Source organism: Ceratotherium simum, chromosome 36, assembly GCF_057802395.1.
Source record: "Ceratotherium simum simum isolate JZ-2026a chromosome 36, ASM5780239v1, whole genome shotgun sequence".
Lineage (NCBI taxonomy): Eukaryota > Metazoa > Chordata > Mammalia > Perissodactyla > Rhinocerotidae > Ceratotherium > Ceratotherium simum.
The window spans coordinates 8,792,075-8,814,446 of record NC_141935.1 but is presented as its reverse complement, the minus strand read 5'-3'; the positions used below and the strand labels follow the sequence as shown (position 1 = coordinate 8,814,446).

General features: G+C 38.0%; 1 long non-coding RNA gene across 1 annotated transcript in view; it reads left to right on the top strand.

The window, feature by feature from the left end:
- Positions 1-1,162: 1,162 nt before the first annotated feature.
- The window catches only part of LOC147912344 (uncharacterized), a 170,723-nt gene continuing 149,513 nt past the window's right edge, over positions 1,163-22,372 (top strand). The window contains exon 1 of the long non-coding RNA XR_015550013.1: positions 1,163-1,511. This is a non-coding gene — a long non-coding RNA (uncharacterized LOC147912344). The remainder of the gene's footprint in view (positions 1,512-22,372) is intronic.

Here is a 22,372-nt window from a genome sequence, read left to right as displayed (position 1 = left end):
AGAGCACCTTAAATGTAGTAGGCATTCAATCAACATTTAGAGCTGATGATATAGCATTTATTTGACTTCAAAAAAAATTACAGTACATATCGGTGTATATTTTATATAATATCAATGTAAATTTTGCACCAGAAAAAGCAAATGAAAAAGCATTCATGCATTCTCTAAGCAGGTGTAGGTATTGATATGAAGGCAGAAACAAATAACCTCAGGATTAAAAAAGCAATTCTGTGAATTTAAAAATAATTTCCTTGAGCAGAAATAAAATAACCAACTCTCCAAGTGTACTATTTTATTCTCTTCAAAGAATCAAATTCAAAATGTGTGTAAACCAATCTAGTTGAGTATAAAGTAGGCAGAGTCACTTTCTACTTAGTCTGTAATTTTCTTGACATCTTTTATTACATAGTGGGTGTCAGCTGATCGAAGAGGAATGGCAGAAATGGTAGACTTTGAAAAAGTTGAGTAATGTTCATCTAGTTGCACTATAAATACACTATAAATACATCAATAATATTGATAGCCTTCAATTAATAGGAGTTTCCTGAGTTTATGTGTAGACTTCCATACATTAACAACTATATATGTGAATACATATATTAAGTACTTAAGTGCTTTTGAACAGTGTTTGGCTCACAGTAAGGACTCAATGTTAACTCATTATTATTATATGGACATATTAGTGTTACATCTGTATATTATTTGACTGTATGTTTATTAAATAAGTAGAGGTAATCCTGCTCTGTTAGTTATAAATGGAGATAGCTGCTTGTCAGTCTGAACTTTTGACACTCGTACTACCCATTTCAGTAGTCAGCCTGTCGCTGATAACCATTAAATGCTAAAAGGTCACTGCTTCTCTCAGCACTGAATGTTCATTTTGACATCGTCTTGCCAGCGAAAGGAAGAAATGTGACACGAATGTTTGAGGTAAAAACCAAAAAGAGTGATCCTACGAAAGTGATATCTATTTTATATTACCAATTGCTACCTTTACTTTCTCCTTTCACATAAGTTTAGACTCTTTGCTGATTATATTGGCTGACTTTATTGTAAAACAAATCATTTTCTTTTTGTGTGACTCTCTAGCAAGAGATCATGATTTCATATGTATTAATTATACGGGTAAAAAATATTATTTGGCCTATTCATTTTTATAATAAAGGTGTGAGTGAACATGGTAGGCAGCTTCTGACATGACCCCCAATGAACCCCACTTTTGGGATCCATGTTCTTGTATAGTCCCGTCCCCAAGTATGAGCTGGACCTAATGACTTGCGTTTAGTGAACAGAAAATGGCAAAAGTGGTGGAATATCACTTCTGTTTGGGGTTGCTAGCCTTCTCTTTCTTGTGTTCTCTCTTGCTTCCTGCCATGTTGTGAGATGCTCTGTGGAGAGGCACACGTAGCAAGGAACTGAGGGCGACCTCTAGCCAACAGCTCATGAGAAACTGAGTCCAATGACCTGTTAGGATCTGAATCCTGCCAACAACCACCTAAATGAGCTTGAATGTGAGTACTTTCCAATAGAATCTTGAGATGACTGAAGCCTTTAGTGATGCTCAGAGCTAGAGTACCCAGCCAAGCTGTGCCTGGATTCCTGATCCAGAGAAACTGTGACATAATAAATGTCACAGTTTATTTTAAGCCACTAATATTTTGGAGTAATATGTTGCACAGCCACAGATAACTAAAACAATGGGTAAATTGAAGAGTCCAATATTTACTTGATGAATTTGGTTTGTAGAGACATACAATTTGGTTAATTTGACTCCAGTTATCTGAGATATTATATAAAACGTCTCTGAAGAGTTAAAAAGAATTATACAATATTCGAGCATAAATTATTTTTCTAATAATTCTTCCTTCCCCCACTCCACACCCAGCCTGGGCTTCATGATCTACGTATTTTACACATGGTGATGCAACTGTGATACTAGAATATTTCTTTATACATTATTACTCACTAGCCAAATGACAAAAATTAAATAATTTGACAAAAATGCTTTGCATGTCATAGCTCCAGGCTATGTCATGTCAAGGAACATGAAATATAACATATATTTATAATACATTCATTACCCATGAAAAAATTATTTCCCATGGGGCGTACTCGGCAGACTGCTCCTTTGAGATGATTTGCCTGGATCACGCCAGTCATGATGAATTACATCATACGCATACAAGGGAATGAGGATTGCCACTGTCAAATGCAATGTGCCAGATGGAAGTTGTCAAAGAAAATTTTCTTTGAGCTTAAATGATATAAATTTTTCACTGCTTCCCCTCACCCTAGGTAATTTGTGATTCAAAAAGCAGATTGTGGGCAGGTTGCATTCTGGAGAATGTGATTAAAGATATTGTGTCAGTTGCATGGACACTGTTAGGAATTTGCCATCTTTTTTTCCTACAACTTTGAGCTAATGTGTCCAGGTAAGGAAGTGTCTACTGGAAGTGAGGCTGAAGTTGATTGAGTTAAGTGACTTGGCCAGAGAAATGAAATGAAGTTTAGTGGTGTTTCTGGTTTCACTTTGTTCCAGGTCTAACTTAACGGTTTTGTGCAAGTTTGGTAGCTCTGGTTTGAAGTTATTCTGTTAAAGTGTTGTGGTTTTCTTCTGATGAATTCATTCTTCTGATGAATATAGCTGATTCTAAATAATTTAGCCGTTTGCTTAAGGGCAGTTCTGGATGGCACAGGTTCTTTTCTTGTGCTTCTGTATTTAGGGCACTCGAATTAAGCACTTCAACCAGAAGCCAGAGGCAAGCTGTGGTTATCTTGTGGTTTGGCTCATTGGCTGTTTTGACAAAGAGGGTTAGTAGATGAGGAAGTTGCACTGAAGAGAAAACATCCGTTAATTTCAACGGTCCCTATTAGTTTGGGTCCTGTTAACAAAGGAAGCAAGTGCTGATTGGTTTTAAATTTCAACTCCTCCCAAATCAATAAAACTGGTCAAGAGACAACAGAATAAAGAATTACTCACCAGGGCCAGAATTGACCCTAATGATAACTGGTTTGGAGTTCAATAGTTGAATGTTATAAATACTTTAACATTATTGCTATGCACAATTGGATAAACACAGCCTGTTAAACCATGAGTCGGATTTACTCACTTTCTGGGTGTCTGCTGGTCTATTTAGAGAGAAATGGACCCCGATGATCTGTTATTTGCTCAGATTACTTGTAATCAGTCAGGTGTAGCAAGTTTTTCTTCATCCAGACACCTGCAATCCTGACAAAGTCTGCTCTTCCCACAGAGGCTTCTACTGGCTGTTGCTTTCAGATGCCTTCAAGAAATCATTCTTTCCAACATTACGTAAAAGATGAAACGCATGCTCTAAGTAATTTGACAGTGGTGGAAGAGAATGGTCAAGTATTTTTAGATATTTAACTTTAAACTTAAAGTTACTCTATTATAAAATCATCTAGATAAAAACCTTTTATTCTTTCAAGAATAAAAATAAATCAATGGCATGCTTCTTTGTTTTGGTAAATTAAGATGTGCTTAAAAAATAAAGATCTAAGAAAAAAGCGTGCATGGGATACTGCATTGTCTTTCAATTTTTTAGAGGGAAAGAAAAAACATGTGAGTGAGTCAGAAAGACTGTCCTATTTGCAAAGTCAGTCTGTCATAGATATGTCTGGTTGGGATCAGGAAAAATGCTTCTTTAATAATGTTTGTATGGGGGCCGGCCCCGTGGCTTAGCGGTTGGGTGCGTGCGCTCCGCTGCCGGCGGCCCTGGTTCGGATCCCGGGTGCGCACCGAGGCACCACTCCTCCAGCCATGCTGAGGCCGCATCCCACATACAGCAACTAGAAGGATGTGCAGCTATGACAGACAACTATGTACTGGGGCTTTGGGGGAAAAATAAATAAATAAAATCTTTAAAAAAAAAAAAATAATAATGTTTGTATGAAATTGGCTATAATCTCGTGGATCAATATCCTTTTATGTATATTAATTTTTATGAAAAATGTATTCATTATTACACAGTAATACTAGTTTATTATAGAACAAAATAGGAAATTAATTAGTCTAAGAAATCTATAATTCCACCATCCAAAGATTAACCTCTAATCCTTTGATTATTTCTTACATATCTTCTAGACAAATACACACACACAATTTTTTAGCCAAGATGGTATCGAGTTGTGGTATTTTACCTTGATTGTAACGTGCTTTTTAATTCAACAATATTTTTCTGATACATTTCTTTTTGATTAATATGTCATCATTATTATTCTTATATGTTGCTATATGGATGTACCATAATTTGTTTAACCAATTGGCATGGTTGGCCATTACACTCTGTTGTTAACCAATCCTCAAAGAAACCTCCTTATTCATAACATTTTTGAGCCCTTGTCAAATTCTTTCTTTAAGACACATTGCTAAAAGTAGAATTTCAGAATTAATGGCATGCATTTTCAGTGTTTTGATATACTCTGGATTTATTTTATCAAGTGAAAATTTCTGTTATCTTAAAGGACATTTTCAGGATCCTTCTTGTTGTTTGATCATTTTGTACTTTGTAATATAAACAGCTCTTATTTCACAGGCCAATGTGTGTCCTGGGTGACCACTAGAGGTCATCGAGGAAATTAAATATCCCACCTGTGACTCACATTTTTCAGTCAGAGGTTGACCTTTATGTAAATCAAAGAGAAAAATAGTCTTCGGCTAATGCTTGCTAATTCTTTTTTTTTTTTTTTTTTTAAAGATTTTATTTATTTATTTTTCCCCCAAAGCCCCAGTACATAGCTGTCCGTCATAGCTGCACATCCCTCTAGTCGCTGTATGTGGGACGCGGCCCCAGCATGGCCGGAGGAGCGGTGCCTCAGTGCGCACCCGGGATCCGAACCCGGGCCGCCGGCAGCGAAGCGCACGCACCCAACCGCCAAGCCACGGGGCCGGCCCTAATGCTTGCTAATTCTAATAACATTTAATATTACAGTCAAATCTCTTTCCTTCCTCCACACCACCACCTGCTTTAAAAACATCACTTTACAGAAGACTCAACAGCATTTGATTGTGTTTTCTCTGTGGCCGAGGGGTAGGTTATGGCGTTTTGTTTGGCACATGTTTGTTTTTCATGATTTTTCTTATTATTTTCACATATTTTGCTCTTTTATGATTATTTGAAATTAGTTTGAAATTAGTTTCAAATAGCCAATCTAAGAAATTTTGGAGTCCAAATGCATGGTGTAAAGTATTTTGAGCCTGTTTTATTAAGGTGACAAGTATTTTTGCTCCCGTCTTCTTCCCACACCCCTGTCATGCGGTAGATTGTGTAAGGATGTGCCGGAGTTTATTTAGCACTTGGCATTGTTTGTTAATATATTTTCATCTTGATGGATATGTCATCATCATTATCATTCTTGAAGGCTGTGGTAATTATGCTTTTCAATCATTTAGCATTGGTCTAAGTATGTGAGAATTATTTCTTCCTATGCTCCACCATTCTATACACAGGGGGAATAAAGCAGAAAAGATTAAAAACCAAAATACAAACAAAAAATTGAAAAAAATTTTTGTTCTAAAAATCTTCCATGATTACTCTGAAGATAGACTGACAAACACCATCTAAATATACATGTTATATATAGGGATATTAGTTTGTATTTTGTATTCTGAACATTCAGATAGCTACTCATATATCAAGAAAGTTGTCACACTGATCAAGTGAACCTCCTAATTTCTTCTCTGTCAGACTTGTTTATTTGAATTATATCTCTATCTCTATCTATACATATCTCATAACATATACTATGATATACAATATAATATACATTATATAAAATTTCATTATGGTCACATTTTTATAACATAAATACATGTACACTTCTTGTTCTTTAAAGTTAAAGGCTCATCACAGTGTGGGGTAAGCTAATTCTTCACTCTCTTTCAGTGTACTATGGTGAAGGGATTCTTTGAGAATCTTTTAAAATATGGACTCCTATTAAAACACACGCAATCAAATCTCACGATAAAACCATTCAACTTCTCACTTCCTAATTTGTATCCCTTTCTACTCCTACACAATAAATAAAATCACGCAATATCACCTGGCAGAAATCTCTTGGACGGTCTTTCATCATGGAAAAATGCCTTCCGTTTGGGTGGATGAGTGATAGAAATGACACTCGATTTCAGGGTGCCCAGATAACTGTCGAGCTAAATTAGGTGCTCCTTGAAAATCACTGCTTCTATTATCTTGTGTCCTCGCCTAGTCTCTTGTAATGATAAGAGCTTAAATACTATGCATGTTCTTCAAGGTTCTCAAACTTTTGTTCTTATGATCTCTTTAGACTCTTAAAAATTATTGAGGCCCCCCAACGAGCTTTTGTCTAGTGTCATGTGTGGTATATCTAGAGATATTTAGTGTATTCAAACCTAAAACTGAGAAAATTAACAAATACATATTGATAATTTATTTAAAAATAACAAACCCATTACATGTTAACATCAATAACATTTTAATGAAAAATAACCTTATTTTCTAAAACTGAAAAAAATAGCAAGAAGAGTGGCATTGGTTTACATTTTTGCAAGTTTCTTCAATGTCTGGCTTAATAGAAGACAGCTGGATCCTTATATGGGCTTCCGCATTCAATCTATTGTGACATCACAGGTCATGTAGCCTCTGGAAAACTTCACTGCATGCTCGTGAGAGAATGAGAATAAAAAAAGCAAATAATGTCTTTGTGTTATTATGAAAATAGTTTTGACCTCATGGTCTCCCTGAAAAGGTCTTGAGGACCCTCAGGGGTTCCCAGATCACACTTTGTGAACCACTGCGCTAGATTATAAAAATATGAGTGTCTTTATACACCTTTATTGTGGGATGAAAACATCTATGGGCGCTATGACTGCAGGGTGGTATTAGAGTGGTACAGACTAGGCTTTAAGAGCAGAGCTGCCATGCAGTTGGGAGAATTAAACTTCTAAACCTCAGCTTACTCATGTGGAAAATGAGTATAATAATGTTTACTTCATGGGGTTGTTTTTAAGGCTTGGCCTTCTTAGTTACCTACCATCTCTTGTGGTTTTAGTTATTATAAAGTTATTGCTGAGACCCTGGTGGACACTGGGCTTATTGATAAAGACCCCTTTCTGTCCTGTAAAGGGAAGAACCTGGCTCTATATTGCGGTAAATTTAGGAAATGAATGGCTGAAAGAAACTGCAGCGTCTGTATATAAAGTTAGTGCTGCTGCTGCTAGTATTATCCCTGTGTTAGAGTGAAGACACTGAGGCGCGCAGAGCTTGAGTTACCTGGGCAAGGCCCAGGCCAGAGAAGCAGGACGGGAGTCTGTGCAGTTCACCTCCAGAGTCCACATTCTTTTTTTTTTTTTTTTTTTTAAAGATTTTATTTATTTATTTTTTCCCCCAAAGCCCCAGTAGATAGTTGTATGTCATAGCTGCACATCCTTCTAGTTGCTGTATGTGGGACTCGGCCTCAGGATGGACGGAGAAGTGGTGCCTCGGTGCGCGCCCGGGATCCGAACCCGGGCCACCAGCATCGGAGCGCGCGCACTTAACCACCAAGCCACGGGGCCGGCCCTAGAGTCCACATTCTTAACCGGTGCCCTACATAGCTTCTCTAGGTAGTGTTTTGACTGTTGTGCTCCAAATTATGGAACTGGAATCTAGTGTTTGATTCTTGTCATTTTCTGAGTGCATTTTGCCTTATGGAAAAAATTATTAAAATTTACGTCCATTGTTAGATTAATCGTGGGACCATTGCTATAAAATAAGAGGTGCAAATGTGGATTTTTTCATCCACCTGTAGTCAGTCACTATTCATGGATATTGCCAAATTAACTTTTTTTTTTTTTTGCCGAGGACAATTCGTCCTCAGTTAACATCTGTTTCCAATCTTTTTTTTGTTTTTTGTGAGGAAGATCAGCCCTGAGCTAACATCCATGCCCATCCTCCTCTTTTTGCTGAGGAAGACCGGCCCTGAGCTAACATCTATTGCCAATCCTCCTCCTTTTCTTTCTCCCCAAAGCCCCAGTAGATAGTTGTATGTCATAGTTGCACATCCTTCTAGTTGCTGTATGTGGGATGCCGCCTCAGCATGGCCGGACAAGTGGTGCGTCAGTGTGCGTCCAGATCCGAACCTGGGCCGCCAGTAGCGGAGCACGCATGCTTAACCGCTAAGCCACGAGGCGGCACCTCTGTTGCCAATCTTCCTCTTTTGTTTTGCTTGAGGAAGATTAGCCCTAAACTAACATCTGTGCCCGTCTTCCTCTATTTTGTATGTGGGTCATCACCATAGCATGGCTGACGAGTGGTGTAGGTCCATGCCCGGCATCTGAGCCCGTGAACCTGGGCTGCTGAAGCGGAGCACACCAAACTTAACCACTAGGCCATGGGGCTGGCCCCATAATTTCTTTTCTTTGCATCTGCTTTGACTTTGTCAGAATTTCATGTTACTGATTGTGTAGATGTTTTCTTGTAATATTCTTTCTATAGAATTTCTCACCCTCGATTGTGTAAGGAATAATTTTCATCATGATTATTATCCAACTGAAATACATTTTTAAAATTGTTAAAGAGAACTTCTTTTGTGTGTTGGATTTCATGAATGAAATAAACACGTTTTCATTCATTTAAATTAATTTTTGACTGTGCTGGACCATCTTATTGTATCAGTGACATCATTCTCCAAAGCAATTGAAATTGGAGTGATAGGTTTAATTTGGTTTTCTCCTACAGATATTTGATACAAAAATTATATTTTTATATTTACATAGCAATTACATGGCTGATTCAGATCTCAATGTAAGAGGTTAAGGTTCATCTTTTCTGTTGAGTTTTCTTTCTTTTATTGGAAAAGAAGCATCTGTGTAGAGTCAGACTGCTAATATTCATTGTTTTTCTTGGATAAAACTATGTGGCGCAATTCAGGTGATGTGTGCAATTTAATTTGTGTTAATAGGGTCAGCGTTGCCATCTGGACTATAAAATAAGGCTGCCTCTTGAGGAAAGAAATGATCTAATTTCTAAGTCAGTATGAGTTTCCTTTTAACAATATTTATTTAATTATGATATTGAAGGGAAATTTCATTCTTCGAGAGTCAGTTTTAAAAATATTTCATAAAGTTGGCCCAAATGCTATGAAGTGACATGGTTTCAGCAGTTTGAAGAAAGTTCTGAATGAAGTGTGAGAAGTTAGAGATGGCTCATAGCTCCTGTGTTTGCTGGCTCCCACCACTTGAAAAATTTCTGGCTCTCTTTGCCACCCCGTCTCCTCTAAGCGTGTTGTTTTTAATCTCTTTTTAACCCTGAGCTGTGTAAGTCTCGCCTCTCCAGGACTTCTCATTGATCAAAGGCATCAACATCTTTCTTCCTCTACTACTAATTCTCTCCAAAGCAGACAAACCCCCACCAAGCTGAGGCCATAAGTTTTCCAGATCGTTTGTTGTATATTTCCACTTCTCTCTTCTGCACCCTTTCCGACCCTACTCCCATCCCTTCTCCATCTATATTTGCTATAAGGAAGCCAACTCCTCTTGTGTTAGATTAAGTTAAAACACTATTTTATAAGCTCATTTTTTAAAGATTGCAGTTTGAGGTGTAATTCTTTGTTGTTTTAAACAACAATCCTTCTGAAGGCTCCCAAGTTAATTAGGTGACATTCAATTTTATATACCAGCCTCCATAACTTGGTAGGATGATTATATATCATTCTCATACTTCTGGGGATAGTTAAATCAAAAGTGTTTTTAGGGGCCAGCCTGGTGGCTTAGCGGTTAAGTGCACGAGCTCTGCTACTGGTGGCCCGGGTTCGGATCCCGGCGTACACCAAGACACCGCTTCTCCGGCCATGCTGAGGCCGGGTCCCACATACAGCAACTAGAAGGATGTGCAGCTATGACATACAACTATCCACTGGGGCTTTGGGGAGAAAAAAGGAGGAGGCTTGGCAATAGATGTTAGCTCAGAGCTGGTCTTCCTCAGCAAAAAAAGAGGAGGATTAGCATGGATGTTAGCTCAGGGCGGATCTTCCTCACACACACACAAAAAATAACGAGAGGATATTAAAAAAAAAAAGTGTTTTTAAACCATTTCAAACGTAAGTGATTTTGAATAGGGCAGATCTAAATATTCAACTTAGAGAAACATTGAAAAAACTCTCTCTGATGATTTGGTTTACATATTGGTGATTGGTTTTAATTTTAATGAATTATTTCAGCCTCAGACTAGACAATAAGAAAAGAAAACAGTTAGCAGTAGACAGGAGGCTATGCAGAGGAACAATATTTTTGATGTCCTGAAAGGATTGCTCGTTGTACACCTGGGAAAATGACTGAGGATTTTAAAGATCTGTTTTCCCAGGAGTAGCAAGACGAATTGCCTGTAAAGGAGCCATGCTGAAGGCAAGGATTTTAGGATTTCTGCATTGAAATCCCAGGGGGAAAAAGAGCCCTGAGCACAGCCCTCTAAAAGGTGTAATGCAGTTATGTCTTAGCTTAATGCAGCCTCCTGTGTTTGGGAGTCAGTGTCTTTAGTAATTACAATTTCAAGTTTTAATCCTATCAGATGAGTGCGTTTCACCATGGCGAGGTGGTCCACTGCATTGTTCTTTTGAGTGACTCCTGAACTTGTCTTGATAGTTAAGGTCTCTCATAGGAAGGAAATGAGAATTGTCACATAAAGATTGAATGGTTCAAGAAGCAAATGTGGTCAGTATAAGTCTTCCTAAAATACTTCCAGATTGATAAACTGTTTTGAGGTATGGGGATAGTCCAAGGGGTCCTCTCTTCCTCTCCAATCCAGATTGTATTGAGGGCATCCTGGAAGGAAATATTGACTCTTTTTTCTGGGGGAGGGGGTGGTATCTATTGTTCATTCATAAATCTATTCTTTCAATCAACAACTATCTTGTGGGCATCTACTCTCTGCCAGGCATTCTTTTAGTGCTAGAAGGTAGAGTAGCAAATAACAGACAGTATCTCTACCTTCTTTTGGCTTAGTTGAGGTGAGAGGCAGCATGATAGGAGAAAGACAATGCATTGGGGTAATTTCAGCTAGCAATAAATGTAGTATTGAAAATAAAACAGGGTCATGGGATAGAGAGTGACTGCGGAGACTACTTTATTGAGAGTTCAGGGAAGGCCTTTTTCTGAGAAGATGACATTTGATGTAAGTCCTGCCTGGAGATGGAATTGGACCAGCATGTATGTGGGGCCTGAGCATTCCAAGCAGAGATAGAGCATGTGCAAAGGCCCTGTGGCAACAGCCAGCTTGAACAAGAACAAGCAGTGCGGCTGGAGTGCAGGGAGTGAGATTGAGTGTAGTAAGAGGTAAAGTCAGAGAGGAGGGCAGGGGCCAGGCCATGTAGAGCCTTGTAGACCATGGTAAGGATTTTGTTTTATTCCAAGTACTTAGAGAGTTTTAAGCAAGGGACTAATATGATAAGATGTATATTTTCTTTAAAAAAGATTATCTTGGCTACTCTAAGGATAATGGATTATAGAAAAGGTACTGTAGGGGCACTTTACTATGTTATTTTTTAATCTTCATTATATACTGATGAAGGAGATATTATTATGATTTGTGCATAAAAATGATTTCTGAGGCTCGGAAAGGTTAGGTAATTTGTGCAGAGTCACATAGCTTGTAAGTGGCAGATCCAGTCTATCTCTAAAGTCTGTCCTCTTTTTTTTTTTTTTTTTTTACCAGATACATGGTTTTATTTTTTTATTTTTATTTTTTTATTTTTTTAATTTTTTGTTTATTGCAGTAACATTGGTTTATAATATTGTAAAAATTTCAGGTGTACATCATTATACTTCTATTTCTGCATAGATTACATCATGTTCACCACCCAAATACTAATTACAACCCATCACCACACACGTACTGAATTATCCCATTCACCCTCCTCCCTCCCCCCTTCCCCTCTGGTAACTGCCAATCCAATCTCTGTCCCTATGTGTTTGTTTGTTGTTGTTATTATCTACTACTTAATGAAGGAAATCATACGGTATTTGACCTTCTCCCTCTGACTTATTTCACTTTGCATTATACCCTCAATGTCCATCCGTGTTGTCACAAATGGCTGGATTTCATCGTTTCTTATGGCTGAGTAGTATTCCATTGTGTATATATACCACAGCTTCTTTATCCATTCGTCCCTTGATGGGCACTTAGGTTGCTTCCAAGTCTTGGCTATTGTGAATAAGGCTGCAATGAACACAGGGGTGCATGTACCTTTACAAATTGGTGTTTTCAAGTTCTTTGGATAAATACCCAGCAGTGGAATAGCTGGATCATATGGTAGTTCTATCCTTGATTTTTTGAGGAATCTCCATACTGTTTTCCATAGTGGCTGCACCAGTTTGCACTCCCACTAGCAGTGTATGAGAGTTCCCTTCTCTCCACATCCTCTCCAACACATGTTGTTTCCTGTCTTGTTAGTTATAGCCATTCTGACAGGCGTGAGGTGATATCTCATTGTAGTTTTGATTTGCATTTCCCTGATAGTTAATGATTTTGAACATCTTTTCATGTGTCTGTTGGCTATCTGTATATCTTCTTTGGAGAAATGTCTGTTCAGGTCTTTTGCCCATTTTTTAATTGGGTTGGTAGTTTTTTTGTTGTTGAGATGCATGAGTTCTTTATATATTCTGGAGATTAAGCCCTTATCAGAAGTATGGTTTGCAAATATCTTCTCCCAATTGTTAGGTTGTATTTTCGTTTTGTTGATGGTTTCCTTTGCTGTGCAGAAGCTTTTTAGTTTGATGTAGTCCCATTAGTTTATTTTTTCTATTGTTTCTCTTGCCCGGTCAGACATGGTGTTTGAAAAGATGTTGCTAAGACCAATGTCGAAGAGTGTACTGCCTACGTTTTCTTCTACAAGTTTCAGTTTCAGGTCTTACATTCAAGTCTGTAATCCATTTGGAGTTAATTTTTGTGTATGGTGTAAGGTAAGGGTCTACTTTCATTTTTTTGCATGTGGCTATCCAGTTTTCCCAACACCATTTGTTGAAGAGACTTTCTTTTCCCCGTTGTATGTTCTTGGCTCCTTTGTCAAAGATTAGCTGTCCATAGATGTGTGGGTTTATTTCTGGGCTTTCGATTCTGTTCCATTGATCTGTGTGTCTGTTTTTGTGCCAGTAAAGTCTGTCCTCTTTTTAAAAGGCAGCTACAGTTAGGAGAATATAGGGGAGAACCACAGAGGAAAATGAACTCCATACTTGCTATGTCAGAAAAGTTTTTTTTTTTTAAGTAAACTTATTATATAGTTGTGTAACATGAATTTAAAATAAGTGCACCATCATAAGTTTACAGCTCAAGGAAGTTTTACGAAATGGACACACCTGTGTTACCACTGCCAGCTCAAGAAGCCTCCTTTGTCCCCATTTGCAGGTGTGACCACTCCAAAAAGATAACCATTATTCTGATTTCTGCCACCACAGATTAGTCTTGCCTGTTTTTAAACTTTATACATGTGGAATCATTATTATTTGGTGTCTGGCTTTTTGGATCAACATTGTGTTTGAGAGATTCATCGGTGTTGTGTATAGTAGTAGTTTGTTCATTGATGACTGTTATTCCATTGTATGCATACAACACGATTCATTCATTCCCCTATTGATGGACATTTAGGTTTTTACCAGTTTCTGGCTTCATAAATTTTGTTGCTATAAACATTCTTGTGTGTAGCTTTTGGTGAACATATGTACACATCTCTTTTGGGATTATAATTGGGAGGAGATGCTCAGGGTTATGGGGAGGGTGTATGTTCAGCTCTAGTCAAAGGTAAGATGGAGTGGCTTGTACCACCAGCCTCACAAGAATTGATTTTGCACATCTCTTCCCAAGTTCCTGTTCAGTGATGTCACATTGGTAGCTTAAAACTGGCCATCAGGAGAGTATTTACACCATGGAGATGGGCAAATACTACAAATCAGTACCCTCCACCCCCCATCACTCCCCTGAAAATCAGTTAAACATTTACTGGCACACCACTGGCTTTAGTAATTTTCTTACAGTTTTAAAAATTGGTTTTTATCAATTTATACTCCCATCAACAATATATGGGAGTTCATGTTGCCCTACGTTCTCACCAGCATTTATCTTAATTTTAATTTTAGCCATTCTGGTGTGTATGTAGTAGAATGTCATTTTGAGTTTAATGGCATTTGGAAAAGTTTTGAGTTATTAAAATTAGCCTGCTACCTGGATTTGTGAAACCAGACATAACTTTGGTGGGCAGATCTTTCTCAGTGAAGAAAGGAACAGTTGAACAAATAAAATTATTTACCTAAAGCTCCTGCTATAGGAGAAATGCTTTTATTCTAGAGAAGGTTGGAAATGCTCCTAGAGCTTAGATGGTTTTCCTTCATTTAGAGATATTTGAAACTTTCTTTGAAACTTTCTTACTGCTTCTTTTACCTAGAAACTTCTGGATTAATTTTGATATCAAATGGAAGTTACCAATGCCCATAAATAAAAAATGACATTGTGTGATGTCAACGTAGAAGATGAATTTCTTCTTGACTCCCGCTTGGGTGGTCCAGTGGGATGACGGATGGCTGAACAACAGTGGACTGTTAGCTCTAACACCATGTCAACTTCTTCATGGGTTTTGTGGGGGGAGAGGGACTTTTCAGTCTGCACCACTGCCGCAAGCAGGCTTCTCACTGGTGATTTGTGGGGATTGCTCCAGCCACTCCAGCTTTATCTAAGTTTTATGTTCTTCCACACCAGGCCACTGACTGATGGCAGCAGAGCTTAAAATAACTTAGCGCATTTGGATTTGAGAAGTTAAAAAACTCTTTTACACTAAAACAGTATTTGCTACTATATTCGAAAATGATCTATCCAGTTGGACAAGGCACAGTAATATGCTTATGTTACATTTCCTATTATTTCTTTCTTAATTTAGTAATGGAAAGTAAATGAGGGGATATAGGAATATATAAATACACAGATTTTCAGGGAAGAGACACCTTCTATAAAGCATTGGAGGGGCCGGCCCTGTGGCTTGGTGGTTAAGTGAGCGCGCTGCGATGCTGGTGGCCCGGGTTCGGATCCCGGGTGTGCATCGAGGCACCACTTCTCCGTTCATCCTGAGGCCGAGTCCCACATACAGCAACTAGAAGGATGTGCAGCTACGACACACAACTATCCACTGGGGCTTTGGGGGGAAAAATAAAATAAATAAAATCTTTAAAGCATTGGGGATATTGTATCCAAGAAACAATTTGAATGCCACACTGATATAAAAAGTCGAAGTGGCATGGATGGGAAAATGAGTATCAAGACCCTGATAATATAATAAAAAGATACTGGGGAAAAATATATAGAAAACTATATGTAGTGATTCTAGATCTTGCTACTTTTTCCTTGGCCACCTTTAATTTATCTTTTGTTCTAAAATGTTTTGCTTATCGCATTATATTGTATAAGCAAAATTGTAGGACTACTTGTTAAAAATAATCTCTGTATTGATTTGGCAGTGCAATCTTTGCAAACACTTGTGTGTTTAGGAAAATAAACATTTACATGAAATTCTTAGGAATTTTAAAGCAGATAGGATGTGTCAGTGGTTTAAATCTAGAAAGAGTTTTAGGAGGTAAAGAGTAAATTAATATGGAGGAGTAGCTCAGAGAGTCTGAGGTTGAGAGGAGGTGAGTGTAGCAGAGGGCAGCGTTTCCAAAGCTTCCGCCAGTACCTGTATCTGCACACGTACAAGGGGTGTATACACACCTTGACCTGTATCTGCACAATCTTTCCTCTTCTCTTGCCTCTCCTCATATCCAGTCTTTCACTTGTGCTCTGGACCTCCTCCATGCTTCCCGTAAACATTTCTGTCTCCCCTGGACCTTCCCAATCCTGTCAGCACAAACATGCTCTGGTCTTTCCTGTCTTTGGAAAAAACCCCGAAACCTTCTGGGTCCCCATATTCCCTCCAGCAATCTCCCCATCCTGCACTCTCCCCTCACAGCTGAATTTGAGAGAGTCAGAGATGTGTCTCTGTTTCCTTACTGGCTATCTCTCCTCCTCATTCCAGTGAGACTGTTGGTGCTGAATCTTCTATACTGCTTTACTGAACCTACTGTAGTGAACGACACCCGTAACATTGAAGTTCCTGAATCCACAGCGCATCTTTCTGTGCTCATTTTTCTCCCCTCTCTCTCAGCGGCATAGCTCATAAGGCCCTGATGCTCTGAGCCCTGCCTCTTTCTCTAGCCTCAGCCTTTGCCCGTCCTCTTTGCTCACCAGGCTCCAGCACACTTGTCTTCTCTTAGATCTTTGAACACGTCTAGCTCTTTCCTTTCTCAGGGCCTATGCACTGCTGTCGCCTTGGCAGGAGAGAGCTTCTCTCCACTCTTTGCATGGACAATTTCTCATTCTTAGGTCTCAGCTTTAATGTCATCTTCTTAGAGATGCCTCTCCTAACCATTTTATTTAAACTCATCCCCTAATTCTTCTCTATCTTAGCCACTTGTTTTTTTTATTTCACACTTAGAATTTACATAGTTGTGTAATTATGGTCATCTGCTTACTTCTCCCCACTCACTCCATCTCCCTTACTGGAATATAAAATCTAGTAAGACAGGAACTGTGTCTGTGCATTGTTTGCAGTGGTATCCTTGTTACCTTGAACTGTGCTAGGCATTTTCTATGAATGAGTAAAAAAGGGACCAAATTATAGTTTATATTAATATCACTGTGCTTTCAATTCCAATAAATAGGTCTTGTTTTGAATTCAAATGGTTAGAAGAGAGATGGCATTCTCAAGCATTTTTTAAAAAAGAGTTTTATTTTTCATACATATGATCCTGCTGTAAATAAATTGCCTTTTCATTGAGTTTTCATCCAAAAATTTTAGGTAACATTTAAAAAGCTTTGGATTTCATCGTAACACCCCCACTTAACTGAATCTGAGTGCTTGTATTCAATTTACATTAAGTAAAGGTGTGCATCTTTTTATTTTATTTTATTTTTTTTGGTGAGAAAGGTTAGCCCTGAGCTAACATCTGTGCCAGTCTTCCTCTATTTTGTGTGTGGGTCACCGCCGCAGCATGGCTGATGAGTGGTGTAGGTCCACACCCAGGATCTGAACCCAGGCCACCAAAACGGAGTGCGCCAAACTGAACCACTATGCCACTGGGCCGGCTCGGAAGGTGTGCATCTTTATGCACTATGAAGGTTGTTAAAATCCCCTTGCTCTCTCAAGTCTGCTCCGCCACCTCTGTGACGGAAGGTCTATCTTCCTTCATAGCTTTCGTGTCACGTGATTTGGGTCACTCCCCTAAGTCTTCTTAGCTTCTGCTTCCTGGTGTAATTGCAGCCAGAAGTGCAGAGTAATTTAAATAGTTTTGACAGGGATGGCTTTGGACAATCTTTTATTAATGTAAATAACTTGGCTTAATTAAGGGTCAAACCTGAGGGGCTTCTCCAACCATTGCTGTTCTATGCCCTACATTAAATGCTTTTAGTTTTACCCAGGGTAATTCCCGTCCAGGACAGATAAATCCCAGCGGGACGTTCTGACCTGGTTCTGTCCTCGGGACACACAAGCAGATAAACTCAACTTCAGCTCCAAGGTCCTTGTGTTTTTCACTCGTTCATCTTTTCCAACGTTGCGTTGCAGGAACATGGCTTCTATCCTGTTTTCATTTTATTCTCTCTTCTTAACCCCCAGTTTTCTTTTTTTAACACTAAAATTGAAGCATTATCTTCAAAATTGATAGCTACTTATGTGTCTGGGAAGAGAGACAGACCCTGACTGGAATGAAAGGCTTTTCCATTTCTCCTCTCCTTTAGCAGAGAAATTCTTACAGAATAGTTTCTTATCATTTAGAAATTTTGGCAGGCATAGAGAGTTACAGGATAGGAAATAAGAAAAGGTAATCTTCATTGATAGGGGAAGAACTTGGGCTGCTGAGAAGATGGGGGCAGGTTGGAAGACAGACCATGGAGAACAAGAGTTTGAGAGCAGTGAATTAACAGGAGGGCTTGGAACTGAAAGAGAAGGGAAAAGATTTTTGTTGGGGTAAATAATGAATATATAATATGCTCATTCTTATAGTTTTCTTTATCTTGATGTTACTCCTCTCAGACAAATGCCTATGACAGGGGGATCTTGTCCAAATTCGATGGAGGACTTTCTTATTCTATAGGGAGGAAAAAATGTATGATCCTGATGAAAAAATACTCCTTGCCATCATGTCTTTTCCTCTTCCAATTCATTTTGTACAGTGGCTACCAAACCAGCTTCCTAAAACATGCCTTTCTTCACGTCACTTTACTATTCCAGAATCTACAGTGGTTCCTATTAATAGGCAATGGTTGCCTATTGCATAAAATATAAACATAACATCCCATACTTTAGCCACATCCAGCATTATTTCCCTCTGCTTGTCCACACCTACACTCAGTTATCTCCCCTTATTCCAGGCTATTTCTTGGCTTTGTATTTTTAAATTCATTTCCATGGAACACATCTAACTTTGATACCACCAAGACCAGTGCTAGCTTATGGTGGATGATATAAATATGTATAAGGTATGTTTCGTAATTTAGTGTGTGTGGGGAAAAACCATAAAACCAAATGCACAAGTAATTATCTTCATACAATTCCTTGCCTGGAAGGACTTTCTTTTCTACTTATTATCATTGTAATGTAAGTTCATAGTGTTTACAGTTTCTAATCCTTTATCTTGTGTGGTCTATATTAGTGCTTCTCAAATTTTAATATGGCTGGGAATCACCTGCAGAGCCCGATGAAGGAGAGATTCCTGGGCTCCACGCTCAGGGATTCTGAGTCAACACATGCGGATTGGGAGCCTAGAATTTGCATTTCTAACGAGTTCTCAGGAGATGCTGATGCTGAGGGTTCAGGGACCTCACTTTGAGTAGCTCTAGTCTATCCAAGAACCCTGAGAGGTAGGTGGTAGCATCTCATTATATACAGACGGGGAGAATGACACTCAAATGAGCATAGTTGGCTAATCTGTGGTTTTATGACTAGTAAATGACAATACTGGGATTCAGGTCCTCTGAGCTGAGATCAAGTGTCATTACTACTGCATCCTCCTGCGTATGTATAGACTACACAGCTTTGAACATTTAACTGAATTCTTGTTTCAGCCAGGCAAAAAAGTGAGGACCCTTGTTTGTAATCATTTATGATACTTGGTGCCCATATCAGTAGTTCTCAAAGCACAGTCCACGGACTCTGTGGGTCTCTGAGACCCTTTTTGGGTGTCTTAGAGGGCAAAGCTATTTTCATAATCATACTAAAACATTATTTGCCTTTTTCACTGGGTTGACATTTGCAAGCATGGAGCAAAAAACATGATAGGTAAAATTGCTGGCACCTTGGCATGAATGGAGGCAGTGGTACCAAACTGTACTGGTAGTCATTGTATTTTTCATTGCCATACACTTACAGTTAAAAAACATGCTTGTTATGCTTAAGAATATTTTTATGAAGCAGTAAAGATTATTAATTTTATTAAATCTCGACCCTTGAGTTCAGGTTATTTTAACATTCTGTATGATAAAATGAGAATAAAGTACTTGGGTGTAACATGGGCATAAAGTACTTTGGTTCCTGAACTCATAGAAACAGAGAGTAGATTGTGGTTGCCAGGGCCAGGGGTGGGGGTGGTGGAAATGGGTGAAGGTGCTCAAAGAGTACAAACTTCCACTTATCAGATGAATAAATTCTGGGGATGTGATATACAGCATGGTGATTGTAGTTAACAATACTGAATTGTATATTTGAAAGTTGCTAAGAGAGTAGATCTTAAAAGTTCTCACCACACACACACAGACACAAATTTGTAACTTCGTGAGGTCATGGATGGATACTAACCTTATTTTGGTAATAATTTCACAGTACATACATCTATCAAATCGTTATGTTGTACACCTTAAACAATGGTATATGTCAATTATATTTCAATAAAGCTGGAAAAATAAAGAACTTTAGTTTCTTACTAAAGTATAATGGTTGTTGCGAAGAAAAGCACTTGTGTGTGTTTGAGTTACAAGCTGAACTAGCTGCTTTTTTCATGGAACATCATTTTCACTTGAATGAACAACTAACGTTTCTAACTAGGGCTATTCTGTTTTATTTGGCAGGCGTTTTCTCAAAAATAAATGAAGTGAGCTATCATTTTAACAAAGCAGCTGACATTGTCGCCAATGAAAAAATCTGAGCTTTCACACAAAAATTAGTTAAATTAGAAATTTGGAAAACTTGTATTCATCACCATGAGCTAGACAGTTTCCTGATACCTAAAGATTTTTCTAATGAGACTGGTGGTGATGTTAATAAATGTGATTTTTTGACATTGAATAATGAAATGAAATTTGAAAGATCTAAATAGCTCAGTGAACCAGTACTTTTCAAGGGGCTAATGTGTTGTGTTACAAAATCATGCATGGTTAACAAAAGTTTCATTCAAAGTGCAAGATAGACCAACGACTTTTAATGTAACCGAATATAAAAAGTTCATGGGTATGGTTTCCAATTTCACATTTAGGTGTAGTATATCAAAGAATAAACACAATTATCTGAAAAGGCTATTAAAATACTCCTTCCTTTTCCAACGATGTATCTGTTTGGGGCCACATTTTTTTCATACATTTTAACCAAACAACATGTCACAAGAAACTGAATACAGAAGCCGATATAAGAAACAAACTGTCTTCTATTAGCCTGGAAGTTAAAGAGAATTGCAAAAGTGTTCAACAATGCCACTCTTCTCAATAAAGCATTTCGTTTTGGAAAATGTTTTCTTAAATAAAAATATGTTATTTATGACAACATAAGTGGGTTTATTACTGTTGTTTTTAAGTGACTCAATAAACAAATATTTTTAAAAATCTTAATTTTATTTTCGATATAGTAAATATCAGTAACTAAAACCTATAGAATTTTTAAGACTATAAAGAGGTCCTTAGACCAAAAAGTTTGAGAATTACTGGCCAATTCTATGAATTTTGGTAATTGATTTCATTCAGTATGTTAGTAATATGAAAATAGAAATGTCCTAACAAAAAAAATCATTTTGACTTAGCCTTTTTTGCTAAAATTAAAAGCAATTCTTGGTTGCAATGACATGTCTAGAATAAAGAATTCTATTATTTAAAATACTTTTAATCATTTTTAAGTTTGTCTTTTTAATATAATAATATATATATACAAAAATTAAAAAATAAAATTATATTTTGAGTCCTATCCCAATCTGTATACCCCCTGATTCCCTTTTTCCATGGGCAATTCCATTTAATTCTTTTAGTTATTTTTTTCAGCTGTTTAGCCTCCTTATCAAACACCTCTTATGTGCAACTTCAGAGTCAGACAATCTCACTTGTCTCTAGAGAGTCTGGCTACTTGTTCTGTCACCTCTGCAGTGACCAGCTCTGTGTGGGCTCTACTGACTACACGGGGTCATGATCAAACAGGCTCTCGCTTCCACCCCACCCGCTTTGCCTCTTGACTCACATTCAGGGCTTCCCTGTTGACACTGAGGCGCCCTTGGTGACTATATTTACTTAATTCAAAAACATGAAGTGAACCTTTGACCAATACGATATGGAAGCTGGTGGTGAAGTCTTATCTCAAGTCACAGTCAATTATATGACTGTGACAACTGGACAACGCCCTTTGATTAGTGCTCCCCTTTTGCTCACCTCACCCCCCTTTCCCTCATTTCTCCTTCTCTGTTATTGTAGTCCCTAATACAGGAGCAGCATATCAGCCTTTGTCTCAGGCTCTGCTTTCTGGGGAACTGAGGATAAGACTCTCCATATTTCTAAATAACATGTTTAAACTGTTATCTCTTGATTTTTCAATTTAAGACATTATCAACTGGCTTTTTTTGTGTGTGAAAGATGACGATTTAGTGCTCTTACATTTCCATTTCCCACTGCCCACTACATTTTTCACCCCCATCCCTCTAAATGTTCTGTAGCAATTTTTGGTTAAATAAATATTTAGTAGTTATGTTATTATAACTGCCTTAATATAATTCACAGATAAGTCATATAGTATCCTAGAATTTATTCCTTTTCTTTTTAGTTACTTAATTTTTGTGTACCTATCACTAATTAAACCCCACACTCTGACAAAACATTAAAACTCCTTTCGATAGAGTCAAACACACCGAGGAATCTATTAGTTCAATTTGTGTGTGTGTGTTTAGGCTCATTTTTTCTGGAAACCTTCATCTTCTTGCCCCAATCAGAACTTGCTCTATAAGTTTGCTGCTTAGCTGTCAGACCAGAGTATCTTTTCACCATCACTATTGGAATTCAGTTCCTTTTATTCTTGTTTTTTGGATCCTCTGTTTTCTGGATTTTATGTCCTCTTCTTTCTTGGGTTCCTCCCTTGCTTT